This window comes from Aulonocara sp. 'chitande type north' Nkhata Bay, linkage group LG20, assembly GCF_057382095.1.
Source record: "Aulonocara sp. 'chitande type north' Nkhata Bay isolate Kocher_YH1m ecotype deep benthic linkage group LG20, A_spYH_male_GT1.1, whole genome shotgun sequence".
Taxonomy (NCBI): domain Eukaryota; kingdom Metazoa; phylum Chordata; class Actinopteri; order Cichliformes; family Cichlidae; genus Aulonocara; species Aulonocara sp. 'chitande type north' Nkhata Bay.
This window is the reverse complement of record NC_141363.1, coordinates 8,384,080-8,402,862: the sequence shown is the minus strand read 5'-3', so window position 1 is coordinate 8,402,862 and position 18,783 is coordinate 8,384,080. Positions and strand designations below refer to the sequence as shown.

The following is an 18,783-nucleotide window of genomic DNA, read 5'->3' as shown; positions in this document are numbered from 1 at the left end:
AGAATCTATTTCCTTTTTTCAGTCGTTGTCATGAAGTCACTGTATTTGTTTTTTTTTTATATTCCAGTTTCTTTTAATTTTAATTTGAAGAATTAAAAAGCACTTTTTTTGCTTTTGTCAATTTTATTTTTTATTTGTTTGAATAAAGTGTCACAAAGATGATCGATTCACAATATCATCTATCCATAGATACACGTACAATTCAGGGTCACAGGAGGCTGTGGACTATCTGATCTGTGACTGGGCTAGAAACATGCTACAGCCTGCACAGGCTGATAGTGCATCACACAGGCAATATCAGTACCTTTCAATAAAATCAAATATAAACTTCAGATTCAAGACACGGTTATATGGGCTGGTTTTAATAACAATGAAGAGTATGTATTCATATTGAATTGCAGTTAATCTTGAGATGCTTCTCTAAATGTACATTTCTTTGGTGAATTTCAATTGTCAATGCTGCTCCCCTCCCTCCAGTCTAATTGAAAGCGAGTATTAAAAACTAAACCCAGCGATTAGAGGACATGACAAAAGACACAGGAGGCTGAGACCTTTATAGAGAGCCATGTGTACTTTCCGGCGCATGTTTATAAATGCATGCGTCCATGTGTTTGAGCACACATGAGTCTCAGTGTGCATGTTTGTCTCTGTTCTGCAGGCCAGACGTCAGTATTGACAAAGGGCTGACCTGGGAGGAGACTGACTTCGTTAAAACAGGCCTTGAACAGACAGAGAATAGAGACTGAGGGATAGAGGAAGGGAGGGAGGGAATGGTGCAAGGGCAACCTTTGGTGGGGGGTAAGAGAAAGAGAGGGTAGAAAAGGGAGGGAACGGTGCAAATGAGGGAAACGTAAATTTTCAGCATTTTGGAAAATTCTGTAAAGAGTAAATATTGGCTTGGAGGTGTGTAGCAGTGAAAAATAGGACTGAGGATAGATTGATAGAGGAGTAAATGAACCAAACAAGTGGAGGCAGAGGGGGGGATTAGGGAGGTAGTGGGAAGCAGTGGGAGAAGGGGAGCTAGAGAGGAGGCAGGTGAAGTCAAAATATGAACGTAAATGGTTAAATAAGGAGGAAGAAGGAGGGCAAAAAAGGGTGGGGTGAATGAGAGCCAAAGGTGAGAAGATTGGAATGGAGAAAGCAATTTTAGATAAAGGCAGGAGAAACCTAAAGAAAAACCACAATCTTCTCTGAGTAAACGTTAGCTGTGACCAAGGAAAGGGTCAAGCACGAGTCTGTGTGTGAGTCTGAGAACGAGAGAATGAAAGAGTAAGAGACAGAAACACAAAGACACAGGAGAATTCGCTTTACTTTGCACATCTGTTTCTGTATGAAAGAAAAGGCTTGGCGAGGGAGAAAGGGGCTGAAGCTGATATGTGCGCGAGAGTGGGCTGCTGTAGAAGGAATCAATAACTGATAAATAAATTATAAGCCACAAATTTCAAAAGGCACCGGCAAAAACTAATGATCCAAGCAAACAAATGATTTGAGCTAGAAGAGGGAAAAGATGAGCGGGAGAGCTGATCTTCAGTGTGTGTGTGTCTGTTTGTGTATCTTTTGTTGCAGTGGAAAAAAAATATGGGGGACTCTGTTGTGGTGGTATTGATGATGTCTGACATCCTATATCAATTAATGTAGAACTCAAAAACATGCAGCTGCTGGTATGATCAAAAGAAAGGAAAGGAAGCAGGGAATTAAAGAAATCCAAAAAGAGGTTAAAAATGCCAGCAAGAAAAATGCTGCTAATTAATTGTTATTGAAAACAGTAAGTTGCTGTAAAAGCTAATGTCTTTGGTGCAATACTGTATCATTTCTCTGGCAAATGTACATTTTTATGGTTATGTAAATATTAAACTTTTTGATGTGCTTAAACCTTGGTTGTTCTGTCAGTGTGATGTGATTTCCAGTCAGATCCCAAACAGTGCAAAGCTTTAGCTAGGAACAGTCCAACATGACTGACACTCCTGTAGTGATTAGTTAAGTCTGGCTAGTGTTCATCTTCAGGGTCAGACACTGAATTCATGCTCCATAGGTGAGGAGACGCAGATTATTGTAGTAACAATCAAATAACAGCATGACTATAATCCCACTAAACAGCAGACAGCATTATTTTGTACAGCTTTTATTCATAAATGGCACAATATATAGTACTGTGCTGTTTACACATGAAGATAATGCTACTGTAGTTTACAGTAGGCACACTGTAAAATCACAGTAAAACGCTACCAGATCTGTCATGGTCCTGGGTCGTGCGACCCAGTGTTTTGTGTTTTAGCCTATTTTGATGTTTATTCTTTGTTTAGGGTCACTAAGGCAGTCCAGCCATTTGTACATACTACCCGTGTATTAAGTCTCCCTTGCCCTTCGTGTGGTTATGTCATCTCCCCTGTACTACGTCTCCCCGGTTCATGTGTCTTGTCTAATCTCCATGTTTCCTGTTTTACTTTGAAAGTCTGTATTCACGGTCAGTGTATTCAGTTTCACTCCTTCTGTCCTGTCGTTAAGTTCATGTGTGTCAGCTGTGTTCCCATGTGTGGCCACTTCCCCTGATCATCCCTCATGTGTATTTAGTCTCTGTGTTTCATACAGTCTGTCTCGCGTCGTCTGTGTTATCTCCCCTACCCCTTGTCATAGTATCCCAGCCATAGTTTGTATTTTGCAGTCTAAATCTCATTAGAGTCATAGTTTCCCAGTCTATGTTCAGGTTTTCCCTCAGTTACTTTGTTGTTCTTTTCCATGAGTTTTTCAGCCATAATAAAAGGCTCGTTTTGGTTGGAATCCACTCCTGCATCCTCGTTTGTGTTCGCACCTGGGTCCACCACACACCTTTCCGCACGGTCTGCCTCCGCAGACCTTGACAAGATCTTTACTGTAACTTAGCAGGGAGAATTGTTACTGTGTATTTGCACTATATTTTCAGTCATCTATCTTATGGGTACATTTATTTGTTAAACACCATTAATTGTGAGATATTTTTTATAGTTTTGATATAGAAAGGAACAATTACCAGGGCAGGTTTCATCCTTTGTTGAGAGTACAGACCATCTGCTGTCTTACCGAATGACATAAACAAGATTATTTTATTGCAGAACCAAGTGGACTCAAACCTCGGGTGTGCATGAGGAGAAACAGTTACAGTTTTGTACATGCTATTAGTTCATTGCACAATAGCAAACATGTTTTGAAATATCTACACAAAATTATAAATGGCACAGTTATAATTGTTCTTTAAATCAAAATTTCACTTGAGTTTTGTATGATCCGTTTTCAAGGGAAACTGCAAACTAACAAGGATGAAAAGACAAGAAACAAACAAACAAACAAAAACTTGAAGTGAAACATGGTTAACAAAAATTCCTGCCCAAATCTTTACATCAATATCTTTCTGGCCTCATAAAGCACATGTTGTAAACATTTTAAAGGAGTTTAATATTGTGTACTTTCAAAGAAATGAGGTCAACATTTGCCCCACAGTGACACTGACCTTCAACCCTCATGAAACCCTCAGCAAAATATCTTCGCTCATCTAAATTTTCTTCATTTGATCTAATTTACTATTTATTTATTTATTTTTGCAAGATTTTGTCATTAGATTATGACTGATTGAATTATGAGGCAACAGTGATCTTTGACTAGCAGGTTTTAACCCTATAATGCCAAATGTATCATATTTGATACAGGAGTTTATGTCAGTTTTTGAGACATCACTGTGATTTGTTTTTCTCTGAAAACCCGAAACAAATTGTACAATCCATTTCTACGCAATAAACTAAAAAAAAAAAAAAAAAAAAATACAGAATGTAGCAACGACAAAATTATATGAAACAAATTCAAAATCGTAAATGCAAATTATAAATATACACCAAAAGAATTTCTATAAATTATTTAATGGGTCAGCCTTTACAGGGTTAATTAGTTCATCCTGTAGTCCAAGTAAATGTTTTTATTAAATGTGACGAACTGAATCTGTTAATCAAGCGATGTACTTACCTGAAAACAAACAAGTCTTTGCTAATCCTATAAAGGTAATGATGAAATGCTGGCTGGTGTTTAAGATTTAATGTATAAAATGAACTGTTGTCCAGGCTGCTGGTTTCTGTCTAAAAAGTAGAAACACTTAGTTAAACTCAGCGCAGCTGCATTAAAACTGATTACAGTAGAAAGACAAAATCAGCATCAGCTAATGGGGGCACATCTGTTGATACCACATCATTATAATCTTTAGCATTTGTCAGTTTTCTGTGATTGCATTGCCTCATTATCACATCACACTCGGTTGTGTTTTGTTGTCTAATTTGTTTCGTTTTATTCGACAAACTGATTTGCAGATTTGCATTTGAGTACCCACAAAAACATGTGTATACACACTTGTTCCCCCAGTGTGGACTCTCTAAGGACCTGCCATGTGTGTATTACATGTGTGTGATAATGAAAGCTGCTGACTGGCAGTTGTGATTGGCTATGTAAGCAGCCTCTAGAGATGGCTGTCCGAATGGTGCCAGCTAGACGCCAGACAGACTGCACAGCGTGTTTGTGTGTGTGTTGTGTGAGGTTGTTTGCATGCAGTTGTGCGTAGATGAATGTACCATCAGCAGGTGTTTGTGTGTGTGTGTTAATGAGAGTGTGTATTTGTGTGCATACTTTATGTGTGGGCTTGTGTCTCCAGGTGTAAGTGGGAATGCCCATATTGCCAGTGTCTACATAACTAATACAGACGTAGACAGACACACACACACACACACACACACACACACACACACACACACACACACACACACACACACACACACTGATACCATGCTGCATCCAACTGTCTGGAGCCTGATTATAAATACAGTGAATTAGTCCATGTTTTTTTGTCAGTATGTCCCATGAGATGTAGGTTTCCACTCAGGATGTTTTCCCTTTCTCTTTCCTCTCTGGTTTTTACCTTGATATAAATATTAAAACAGGGCTTTAGTGAGGAGTGCGGTTGTTGTATAAGTACATCATTAACTTTAAGTGTAGACTCAATGGTTAACAAAAAAAAGAGTATTACTTAGTTTCTCTTCCTCCTCTATATTTATCATTGTGCCCCTGAGATTCTTTCCACTAACAATTTAGCGATTAGACAACACCGACGTGTGCATCTTCCATAAGTGTTAGACAGCGAGGACTGGAGATAACGAAAAATTCCCAAGGGTTTAAGTGATGGCGGTGGCTGATTTGCACAATCGTGTTGAGATTTAAAATGAGCCTGGGCTCGTTATTACCAGAATTTCACCAAATATTTTTAAAAGCCTTCTGAGAGAGCATATTTGGGTTTATTTTAATTTAATCTCATCATCTGAAATCATGACATGAGCCACAACATAACAAGGATTGAGGATTTGATTATTAAGGTGTCACTGTTGAATTGAAAAGCTTTGACCAAGAGCAACAAATTCGCAAAAGAGCAGTGCACTCATGGGTGAGATGTTTAAGATTGTGTGACCCCCGTGAGGGAACTTCAAACCGAAATGAAATCCAAGTTTTAAGTGCACCCCTATCTCCTCTCGCCCTCATCCTTATCACTACTACATCAGGCAAAAACTTTGCAGGATCACTTAGACGCACAAACACAAAGATCCGGCTCAACCTTTGAGGATAAGGTGTGCAGGATAACAACGGTGAGAAAAAGACACTGTGGCTCGTTGACAGAGCAAGGGCGACTTTACCTCTGGACTGTGGAAGAGGGAGTGGCATTAAAAGAAAGAGGAGGGTGTGAGTGTGACAGGGAGAGCTTTGCTTTCACGCCTTGCTGAGCAATGAAAGAGTATCTGTCACAGAGAACACGCCAAAAGACAGAGTGCAAAAGTTAGGCGAAATAAAAGAGACACACAACAGAGGAAGGGAAAGCAGGGGATAGAGGAACAGACAGCGAAAGAGTTGGCTGAAAGCAGCTTCTGTCTTCTGTCCCACCCCCTGACTGTCTTCCCCTCCTCTCTGCCCGGACGGGGAAAAGGAAAAAAGAAAAAGAGTGCAGGGAGAGAAAGACGGAGAGGGAGCTCAGCCACGCACGCTCTATAGCGCAGGACTCAGGAATTCCAGGACCTTTGGAGTTGTGAGCTCACACACACACACTATCACACACACGTGCTGCTTTTCTCGAGGTGATACAAATCGAAACAAGACTGAGAAAGGGAGGAAAAAAGGAAAGGCTGACAGCAACAAAAATTTAAAATTAGCTATTTCCTGTGGACTATCTGACCATGATGGCACCTGCCAAGGGGAACGTGGCTCGGAGGGACTGAGGACTGAAACGGGACACAGCCAGAGGAAGCTGCTGATGAAGGTGAGGTTTTCATGAAATGGCACAATCCCTGAAACTGAAGCATCTCCCTTTGTCCTTTAGACAGAGTCACTGTTTATATGACTACAAGTAAAGTATTTACTCTAGAGACTCTGATTTAATGATAATCTGATATAGGTGGGATTATTGTTTTTATTGTACTGCCATTTTTTATTCATTTTTAAAAATGAATTAATAAGTAATAGCTAAAAGATACTTTAAACTACTGTTAAGTACTGAAGCTGGGGAATGCCCTGTGTAGGTGTTTGTACTGGAACAGATCTGAATGCGTGGTCACTCTGCTGTATTTGTGATTTCATATCTGTGTTAATCATTAGGGTGAGTTCCATGAGTAACACAATAATGCTGCTTGATGGTGCGTGCGTGCGTGTGTATGTTTGGACATATTGTTTTCAGAGGAAGTGAGAAGGTTTTTTTGGGCATGTCTTTAATTGGATTTGATCAGTGGGCGATTCATCTGAGCAGGAATCAGGAGAGGAAAAGAGTTTTCACGCATGTGGGACTGTCTGTGTGTTTTGGATGTTTTATTTCCTGACGGTCCATCAGTGGAAGTGGGGGATTTCGACTGAATTATTATTGCTTTTGCAGGAAATCTGGCAGCACTTATCAGTAACATTGAAGTTTCTGTTTCAAATTGAGAACATGATAAGGTCTGATAAGGCCTTTGTGCAAAGTTTAAAGCTTTGTGGTGGAATAATAGTGACTGGAAATCACTGCTGCCATTGGTGCTTTTACACCTGCTGTCCCCTCTGACCTTCATCCCACCATACTCTTCTGCTTTTGTCCTCTAATCTCATTGACTTCTACCTTTTTTGGGTTTTTTGCAGTTTTCTACTTTCTTCCACCTCTCTCTTCTTTCTTTATCTTTGTCTTTTTAACTACACCGTAAAAAAAAAATCCTAAAAAAACAGTGATATTCCGGCAGCTGGGGCGCCAAAATAATACCTGAAAATAACAGAAAATAACTTTCTCATGAAAATACGGTTATATTCAGTAATGACAATACAGTTTGTTGCCCTACATGGGATTTTGCCTTTTTCAAGTGCTTTTAAACATTAAATTAGGAACAATTTAATGGGATTAAACAATGAAATTACCTATAAACAAGGTCAATGAATGCGGTAATATGAATAATAATATTTAAATGTACAGAAATATACAGTTAACAGTTGGTTTAAATATTAATGGATTGCATTCATATAGCAATTTTTGAAACCCTCAAAGCACTTTACAATTCCACTTTATAATTCCCCTCTGGCCATCACCAGTAGGTGAAGTGTCTTGCCCAAGGACACAACGACCGAGAGTGTCCGAGCCGGGGCTCGAACCGACAACCTTCTGATTACAAGGCGAACTGCCAACTCTTGATCCACGATCGCCCTAAATAACATTAATAATAATAATTATTTGATGTAAACAAAGTTTCTAAGAATCATTTTATATATTTTTCCATAGCATTTCATTTGAATTTAACAGTTCAATCTTTCAAATAACGGACAAATATTTGTGAAATTATGATGCATTTGTGAATGTATTTTAACAATATAAATATGCATATGTACAGACATTTAAAAAACAAGAAAATTATGTTTTATTACATTTACATTGATTTTATGTTATTTTACATTTGACATGTAAAATCACAGTCTATTTATGTGAACTTAATGATATTCTCAGTACAAAACTGTAAAATACACAGTAAACTACTTTTATATTGCAATTTTTTTTTACAGTGTATTCATCTGCCTTCATAAAGCTTGTTTTATGTAACCTCAGAGGCCTACTTTTTAGTATTCTTTCTCACTCAGTATCCTTGGTATTTTGCGTGTGAGCGGGTGTATGCGTGTTTTCAAGCTCACAGGTGTGCATTTTGTCTGTCATTTTACCTATTCAGTCTTATAATCCGTGGTGTCACGGGTCTTTATAAGCCCTCCCCCCCTCATCTTTTACCTGCATACTAACCCTTTCATTACCATACCATTAAGTCTACACATTACACCTTAATTTACCTTTTCAGTCTTCGTCCAACTAAGAGCTAAGTAATCATTTTTGAACTTGTACACACATTGTTCTTGTGTTTTTGTGATGTCTAAGTCGATAAGCAGTAGTTTAGTTATAGCTTAGCCAACAAGTGCGTCTTGTTTAAACAGAGGCCTCGAGTTGATGCAGGTTGAGTAAAAAAGATGTTTTATGACAGAGAACCTGTTTAGCCGTCTTTGCTTCCATGAAGGAAAACAGTATAAAGCCCCCTTTTCTCTCTTATGGGAAGTGGACATTGAACTCAAAGATAGCACCCACTCGCTTACGTAAAAGCGCTTGCCTAATGCGTGAGCCAAAAAAAAGTTTTATCACTTCCATGTTTGCTTGCATGTGTGCATTATGCAGTTTGGTGCGCGTTAATGTTGGTGTGCTGAGCCGCCAATGTTGTTCACATGATCGACTCTGGGAAGGTGTGAAAATATGAAACCTCTATGGATTTAAATAAATTATGTTGTTTGCAGCTGGGGTAAAGTTTTGCATATGTCTTCTGCATACTGGTAGTCTAAAGGGAAAATGCTTTACAGAAACTTTTTGTCGCAATACCACAAATGCCCACTGGGGACTGCAAATCGAGGTCACAACTAAGTGTTCATTGTGGTTGAGGATGATAGGTACAACAGTGAATTGTTTTGGGATGTGTTGTTTATTGAGGGAAGCGAGGGTCCCAGACATTTCAAGCCTCCTTCTCGTCTCTGCCTGAGGTATCCCTTTCTTAATATACTAAACTCTCTAAATAAACCGATCAGGTTGCATTGTTGGTAATTCAGGCATGGGAGAAGAATTTGCCGAAGTACTGAAATATTTATGTTTATGATGGACAAAAACTGTCCATTTGGGCAATGGTTGAAAACCAGTCACTCAATGCATTAGTCATATATCTCTGATTTGCACTCAGTTATTTGTTTATCAGTGTGATAACATATACTATGGTGAAAGCAGATATGGAGTGATACTTTTGTGACTAGGCCTTTCACTTTAAGGAACATACAGCAGTCTAGTGTTTGTGGTTTACCAGTGTGTAATATAGGTCCAGTGTTGTGGTGAGTTAAGTAAGTAAGTACACTGTGCATGCCTACAGGGTTGTTTAAGTGATCATCCAGTGTCAGATATGCTTAAATATTGTGTGTTCTCCTGTTAGAAAAGAAATGTTTTAAACAGTAAAGATCCAACCAGACTGAATACAAAAGCTTGAAAAACTAAGTACATGCATGCTGCCTGTCTTCTTATTCAAACATCATGTCAACCAAAAAGAAAAAAAAAGAAGAAAAGGAGTGTTTGAGTCATCACAATGAACGGCCAAGTCCAATTCAGCTTAGAAAATTATGGATCCGCTTCCACAGTATCCATTGTGTGTTCAAAGACATTATTGGAGTGCAAAAATAGCTTGTTGAAGTCCAAAGGCAGTTACGCTTTGCTTTGGTGGCTTGTCTTGATATTGAGCAGAAACATTTCCATAGTTGACCAAATCTTAATAAAGTGTTGGACAAAAGAGCTTTCCATTCAAAACAAAGGAAACTGGTTCTGTATTGAATTTGTTAAAGACTGTGATTGGTTATTAAGCTGTTAGCTGAATCTGATGAAACATTTGTCTGACTAAGACAGACAGAGGCAGACTCAGTGAAGAACCTCTGAAACGCCGTCTCTGCTCACAAATTGAATGTCCTGCTGGAAAATGTAGTTCTCAAACGTCCTCTCTGTTTGCACAGAGTAGATTTAAATCTGTGCAATTTAGACTCTTTCACTTAGGCTGACTGTAAACTGTATACAGAAAACTTACAGACTAAAAACAGATATACTAATAGAGATAAAAGCTTGGAAAATCTTATGGAAAAAACGTAATAATAATAATCATAATAATAAACTAATAATGATTTAACATCAGAGTGCACAAAATGTATTTAACCTAGAGTTCAAGGTGGGTTTGCTGATTGTCTGCTGATGAATCGACTACCAAGGTAACTGATGGTTAAGGTGGTTATACACTGATCAATTGCCACACCTTAAAACCCATTAACCCCTATCTCAACCCTTGCTGAACAGAAAAACACATTAACCTTGCTCTTAACCTTGTGCTAAGCTGGAAATATCTACCAGGTCAGCGGAAAGTAGGTAATAAATGTATAAAGCAAAAATATAAGGATTAAGATAAGTTACAATACCTATAGGATATGTCTGTGTAGGCCATTGCTTTCATAGATCCTGTTATTCTATCACGTGTTCTCTTAATGTGTATGAAGTAAGAAGAAAACTGGACAGACCTGATGAGTCTAGGTGTGTGAGAAAGACAGAGAGGCCAGGCAGCGATGTCTTTGTTTGAAATATTCAATGAGTGCCTCTGCTCTCTTGAAATATTGACTTTTTTCCCATATAGCCAGAGGGGACAGGCAGGAGAAGAGGTTGTTGTCCCATTCAAATAAAAAGCAAAAGGCTGTTAGCATCAAACTTTTATCAGCTTTTCCTTTTATTATTTATTTTATGTTTTCCTTTTCAAACCTTCTAATTAAACATGATACTAGCCCTTAATCTGAATGCAGCAGCTAATGAAGGGTGTAATCTGTGCATGTGTGTGACAAAGTGGGAAAGAGAAAGCCTGTGTTTAGCTCTTAATTCAATTTGCTGTTAGCAAATATGGACATGTACAATATGTGAAAATTTGTGTGTCCTTTTTTGTGTGCATATCAATGTGTGTCTGTGATGCATTTGTGAAAATGAGCATATTACAAAAATTGATTCTAAGTGTTACGCTGTCTCCTGATCTCCTCACACGTCTGAAAATTGCTCTTTTCTTCTACATCAGCAAACATTTAGTCTGCGACTTACAACACTGCTGAGGAAAGAGCTCAAAATCTCCTTTAACGGAAACAGCCGTTGTAGTATGCTGCAAGTTAGTTAGAGTCCTTCAAGTATATGGTAAACCATATAATATTACATAGTGTGCTTTAGAAATGGATTAGTGCTACAATTATGAGAGTATGAATGCCTATGTACACGACTTATTGTCGGCTGCAAATGTCGTTAAAGTTTAATATCACAGTTTACCCAGTCATATGTGCATCAAATGAAATATGTGCGTTATAACACATAGACAAGAGATTTGCAAAAAAAATATGGAAATTGTGGAAAATGATCAAACTCGTGTTTTCAGGGTGTCATTTGATATGTGTGGCTAGCCTAGACCTTAACGGATGGCTGGATAACAAATGGGTTGAGCTTGAGGTCAGCGAGGATAGTTTCCCTAATTCATCACTTTGTTAAAAAGGTAGATAAAGCATGTAGGTACCTGATTTTCTTGAATGAAGCTCAGCCTTTCAAGGTGGCGTGATCCTAAAAGATAAGACATTGTGCACAAACACTCAACACACAGCATTTGTTTAACAACTATAAGCTAAAGGAGAAAAAAAAACGGTGGCGCCAATATGAAAGGATCGACTTAGAAAAGTAAAGTAAGTCTAAATAAGGTTAATTAAGATCAGAGTGGAGTTAATTAGGTTTGCTTGTGTGCACAGATGTTGCAGATACAGGGTGGTTAATGGGGCCGTGGCTCTATGTCATCAGATAAAAGGAGCTCACTTATACACCCCGATGGCCTAAAGTAAAGGTTAGACTGGGGACAGCACGGTCAACTCACAATCAGTAGACGGCTGAAGACAAAATGATGTATGATCCAGCCATATGTTTTTCTATTGACAGTTATAAGGACTAAGAAGTTAAAAATCAAAGAATTAAAGCTCTTCGGTGCAATCGATTTGTTAAAAATGTGTCCGTAGGTTGATTGAGTAACATATTTTTCATTTAGATTCCACTGGGTTAATGGTTTAATATGCTGTACTGCTTTCCTCTGTCAGATTGTTGTACTTAGTTCTGCAGAGTAATGGACTCCGAATTACAGAATTACATTTTATACTAGTCAAATAGTTGAGTATCAGTCATTGCACCATTTTGTCAATGAGCGCAGGAGAAAACCTGCATTAGTCGAACACCATCTGATCCAGTCTGCCTCAAACACTGAATATACAACATTTTAACTGAACAATATAAGCTTGTAATGTATTCTAAAACCCAACATCATTCCCTCTAAACCTTCTTCCAGAGTTACCTTTCCTTCTTTTATGGCCTTATCCTCTGATTCCCCTTCCTGTACGCAAAAATACACACACACACAAATACTTGCTGTCCCTCCTAATTTCTTCTTTTTCACCACATGCTCCAGCCCATCTATCAGTGTTGCAGAAGAGCTTCTTGTTTGCCAGACTAACCTGTAATTGCTCTCTTGATTTGTGTAGCTGTGTGTACGCATGCATGTGAGAGAGTGTGTGGGTCTCCAGTCCTGTCCTGTCCTGTCACCTTGAGCAGTCATGCAATTTGGAAGGTGAGGTGGAATTAGTCAGCTTTACACAGGAAGACAGGAAAATAACGAGTTTCTCACCGTCCCTGTCACACATGCATTATCACACACACACACACACACACACACACACACACACACACACACACACACACACACACACACACACACACACACACACACACCTTACAGTTTCAGGAACTCTTTCTCTCTCCATACACATACACGTTGGAGTGTCCCAGTGGAGTGCTCGAGGGGCTTATGCAGAGGATTTTGCTGTTCTGCAGTGTGCCTGTCAGATAAGGGAAGGAGATGCAGGCGTGCCTTGTGACACAAGACTGAGCGTGAGCAGTACAGCCTCTTCTCTCCTTCCCCTTTCCTCTTTAACCTGTCACTCAACTACCTGCCACACTCTGCTGCCACTGGTGATGATACCACACGCAGGAACCGTCTGGCATCTCATTTAGTAAACTCATGAAAAACACACACACACACACACACGCACGCACGCACGCACACACACACACACACACGCACGCACGCACGCACGCACGCACACACACACACACACACACACACACACGCACGCACGCACACACACACACACACACACATTGGAGGGGATTCTCCTGAGTTCCCTATTTTATCTGTGTCTGATTGGCTGATTTGGTTTTGGGGAATGACTGCACAGCAATCACCAGACTGACATATAACCACACCTATATTTTAACATTGTAAACAACCCTAATGACCATACTTGATGATAAAAGACAGACATTTAATTTTCAAATGACTATTTTTGGCTTTTTTTAATCTCTTTGTCATTCCAATGATTATTTCATCATCAGCCTCTTGCTCCTTTGTACTCGCTCTTCTCCTCCATGCATTCTCTCATACACCCATACTGTTTCAGGCTTCTTTTACCCTTTCTCCTATATCTACCCTTCCTTCTTTACCCTTTCTCTCAGCCCCCCTTCTTCTCACCACCTGTAATTCTGCTTAACGCTATTCTGCAGCTGCTTGGGATAGCAAATACAGTGTCATAAAGACATACCAAGTTTGCATATCTGTTGCAAGGATCTGTTTATGTCACTGTTTTGGGAGAGGCTAGTTGCCAGTGGTGATGTTGGTACATTAATCCACTCCATGGATGGCAAGAAATTTGCGCACTGTCACTGTTACATTATCATCCCTATATTTCTTTTTATTCTTCATCACTCCGTTCTTGGATTTCCCCCAAAATCCTCAGTTCTCGGTCTCCGACCCAACAATGAGAGGAAGGTTGTTATGTTTTATGAGGATTATAACTGCAGGATTAATCAAGAAATAGTTATTTTTGTTATCTTGAATAGAATTTGAAAAGATTAAGGATATTGGTTTTACTACAGATCAGTCTGTCTTGGATCAGTCTATTCTTGGCTTATTGTTTTTACACTTTTTAATAAAAAACTACGAAGATATGAAACAGCTGGGAGGCTTGCAGTGAAGGGTAGATGGAGTGCATCTATTCTGTCACTCGGCTCATTCATCTACTTACACACTGGGGACAGTGAGTGACTATGAAAGATACTGGGCTGACCATTGGGAGCAATTTAGGATTCAGCATGTTCCCCATGGACACTTAGACATGTATACAGCAGGGACTCTAATTGAACTGCTGGTACTGAGATTAGTGGACAATCTGCTCTACCTGAACTAGACACGGAATATATTTGCTATGTAATTAACTTTTTTTTTTTGGATAATATTCAAAAGCAGGATATATTTCTGTGTTTGGTAGACATGTACAACCCCCCCACTCCCACCCCACCCTTGTCTCTGTTGGGATTTAGTGCCCAGTCTTTCATTGAACAACTGCAATTACATATACTGTAGGCTCGGTGGGAAGGTCTTGCACTTGCTCTACAGACATCAAAATATATCACCGTTCACCTCTCATAGTCTCAGCTTTCTCAGGTTCTCACAGTTTTCTCAGTGCGCAGCAAGATGCACGCTGATCTATTCTGTTTATTCTAGCTTCGTACCCTCTTCATATTCCATGGAAACCCTCCTTTCTACCGATGCCTTGTCCTGTCTCAACTCGTCAACGACCAACGCCCCCATGTCTACCATCACCACCCTCTTTACCAGCACCATCCCCCCAGCCCAAGCCTCTTGGCAGCTCCTCCAGGCAGGCTAATTGACTCACTCCCAGGAGGGGGGGGATCATGCCACATTTCTAATTTGGCTTCCCCTCCTCCAGATAAAAGCTGCATACATCCATTCTTCTAAACCCCCCTCGCTTAAAGCCCTCAGTCTCTATCAGTGTACCTTATCTCTTCTCTTCAATTCCCTTTATCTCTAAATTTTTGTATGTATTTATCCTTTTCAAGTTATGTTAGTTTAACTGAAAGACAAAAAATGAAACAAAATAAAAATATATATACCGTATATTCTTTTCTTGTTTCATTCATTTTTCTTTTAGTTAGCTGTCTGATCACTAACAGCCTAAAATACAGATATTATAGACAACTGAATACATAAAAGGGCAGATCGAGACACACACACACACACACACACACACACACACACACACACACACACACACACACACACACACACACACATAGAACACAGCACCCCGCCTTTGCTCACCATGGGGTTCACCTTCAGAGAGCCTCCATCTTCACAAACCGCACCTGGGGACTTTGATGGGCGTGTTTCAGTGTGTGAGTGTGTGCATGCACATGTGTGCCTACAAACCAAGCTTTACCCAGCTAACATGCAGACTGATGGAGAACAAAGATGCTTTCTGATTTCCAAAATCTGTAGAAATAACAAAAACATCTTCGATTTCTACATTAGAGAACATAGCAACATATTAAATGTCACGTTATTTATCATACAGTGCATTGGTTGTGCATCCAAAGCTCATGCTTTTGTTGTGTGTGCATACTCATTGCACATAGCAGAAGTGCTATGTGACCTGTTTGGTTTAGAGTAAGAGCTGTAGCTGTCAGTGAAATGGTGTTTTCAGATGTACATAAATTTTCTTTCAGGTACTTTAGCTGGATGGTTGGAGTCAGCTTGTGCTGTGGAAAGGACATTTGACAAGAAGAGAATTGTTACCTACAGTGCAATATGTGGAAAGAGTTTATGCCTGCTCTACATATTTTCATATTTGTTGTGAAATACTTATTATGTCATAACAAGTATTTTATTATCTTTATGGCTTGACAACTATAGTAAAAAGAAAGTGGGAACCATTTAACAGTTGTTGTTTTTTTCAGTAATTTTGCCCTGTTTCAGGTAAGTTGTGAACTTATATGTAGTGGGAAGTGGTAGTTTGTGTCACTAATGACCAAACAAAGAGTTCACTAGAATTTTTAAAGGTCATCTACTCGTGACAACTGGTACATAGATCCATAAAACGTAATGGTGCGCACATACATAGTAGAATCTATGTCACTACTATGTTGCTGTCTAAGGAGCTTGGAAAGAAAAGCGTCTGGACTTCTTTAAGTTGCTTGACAAACCAAATGTGAACCCGAGCAGTGCAAAGCAATAAGAGGTAGCCAACCAAAATCTTATTGTATTCTTTGCTTTGACGATACCAGAAATGCAACTGATTGCTGTTCTTTTTATTATTGTGCCCAGTTACAATATCGCCTTTCCTCCAGGTTAACAACAGGGGTGTCACCAGAACCAATCCTTCCACTACCCTTTCAATGCCCAAATTTTGATAACGGGTCAGTACTTATTTTACTTTGGTATTGTACAAAGACAGCTATTCTTCCAGAACTGAAGGGGGCAGCATACAGCTACAAGTGTTCTAGTCGACCCTTATATAGAAAAGAAGAAGAATAAAGGCCACAAACATAGGAAAACCCTACAAATGGAATATAAAAAGCCCACATGTAAGATGGCAGCTAGTGCAGTTGTTGTGATAGCAAACAACTATCGTGTTTTACAGACCAAGGGAAGAAATACTTCAATTTAGCGAAGCACATGTAAGTCTGACATCCAAGTCTGTTCAAATAATTCAAGCTGAATAAGTTTAATTCACAGTAACATCATCCAAAGTATTATCATTCTTATTTTATCCTGAAGTGCATACAGAATGATGATGGCATGATAATTTTGTTTTGGTATCAAATTGGGGGTTTGAGAACTACATTTCTGGTATTTTGACAGCCCTAATTAAGAATGCACTTGTGGACTGCAAGGGTATAGTGTGCTAGTGTTCCCCAGAAACTTCAAATTCAGCCAGTCTGTATTCACAGTAACAAAACAACAATTCGAATGTGCTCGTGCAAAGCCATGCAATAAAGATATAAAATACCATGAAATAAGGAAGCAGTTTCTCTTTTACTGCATGAAAGTGCAGAACCTGAGATATTTCCAGAAGAAATGTTTGTAACAAAAACTATCATTATTTTACTTCCTAGTTGGTTTATTTACTCTGTTTTCTCCTATATAATCATCTCACATCATTACTAGGCAGATGTTGATTGGTTTGGTTATGTAAGAATAATGAAAACACGCTGATAGTATCAGGGTTTACGACATCCCTTGACATGTGGGTATGCTTTAAAGAACTAGTAAAGCATTATCACCTGCTCATGCTAGAAGGAAAAAATGTTTACAGCTGCTCTGAAGAATTACTTGACCTCTAGACACCTGGCAAATCATCGTGTGAAACGGGTGTGAACATCTCCGGAAAGTTTCAGGAAACTGTCAGAATTAGCCCCAAGTTAGAATATAGGAAAGGTGTGGGGGAGTAGCTTTCTCATCCCATTGGACAATCCAATATCCTTTCTGTAGGAAAATACCATTGCCTTCAGGGACACTGATAAGGAGGTTGGACATCTGGTGGAGCTTGCAGGAGGACAGCTTTTTTTCTCGCTTAGAAAGGACAATTAAGATACTTTAGCAAGGACTTGTAAAGGGATTCTTGGTAAGTCCAGCTTGAGGGAGAGCCCCAGGCAGCCCTGTAACACAGTATTTTATATCCCAATAGGACTTCCATAACCCCTTTACTGACTTAACTTAATTTATAGCTAATATGGTTTAAAATAACTTTGCACTAACAAAATGATACAACCTATAACAGCTGGGTCGTTTGCCAGAAAAAAGCATATACAGATATGCTGAGATGGGCGCTCGTTGTGTGTCTCAGTAAAGCTTTTGTCATTTTCTATAATTCACATAACTTCTGTCGCTGCGATGTGTCATTAAACACCCCACATGAATAATGAATAAATGTACATTTAAATGAGATAGAAATTCACAGTCTGGACAGTCATTAATGTGACCACTAACTATAAAATGGAAGAGAGTTGGCCAGTGCTTTATGTGTGGGTGAGGCAGCTTCAAACAGGAAAGCCTTTCATGCTTCAAATCCCATATGTTTATATACTGCTCACTGCATCCCTCATTAGCAATGATCTAGTGTGTGTGTGTGTCTGTGTGTGTGTGCGCATCTTTAATGAGCATCTATATGAATTTTCATGTTGATAAAAGAGGAAGATTCTCTTATTGCATATATGCATTAAATTGCCCAAATAAACTTACCCAAATGCATCTTCAATGCATGTTTTTGTGATATAGCACGGTGTTTTACTAATTACTGGAACTTACAGGAAAAAGTTTCCCTATGATCATATTTTTCTTAATTAAATTTTATATATATATATATATATATATATATATATATATATATATATATATATATATATATATTTTTTTTTTTTTTTTTTTTTTTTTTTTTTTTTAATTGATTTTTGGTTTAAGCTTCCTTTGAATCACAAATATAGACAAACACAGTCTGGCAAAACTAGTATTACATAAACAGTATATTTCATATCTGTGGTGTATGGATTACAGGCCCCTATGAGCAAGCACTTAGTGACAGTGAGAAGGAAAAACTCCCTTTTAACAGGAAGAACCCTCAATCAGAGCTAGGCTCAGCCATCTGCCATGACTGGTTGGGGGTGAGAGGAAAAAGACAAGACAAAAGACAAACTGTGGAAGAGAGCCAGAGATGAATAATAACTAATGGTTAAATGCAGAGAGGTCTATAAACACA

At 38.9% G+C, this 18,783-nt stretch overlaps 1 protein-coding gene across 2 annotated transcripts in view; it reads left to right on the top strand.

The window, feature by feature from the left end:
• The first annotated feature begins 5,837 nt into the window (after positions 1 to 5,837).
• Positions 5,838 to 18,783, top strand: part of sema3b (sema domain, immunoglobulin domain (Ig), short basic domain, secreted, (semaphorin) 3B) — a 72,876-nt gene continuing 59,930 nt past the window's right edge. For both annotated transcript variants that reach the window (XM_086276715.1, XM_086276713.1), the window contains exon 1: positions 5,838 to 6,313. The gene's annotated coding sequence lies outside the window, so the exon portion shown is untranslated. The remainder of the gene's footprint in view (positions 6,314 to 18,783) is intronic.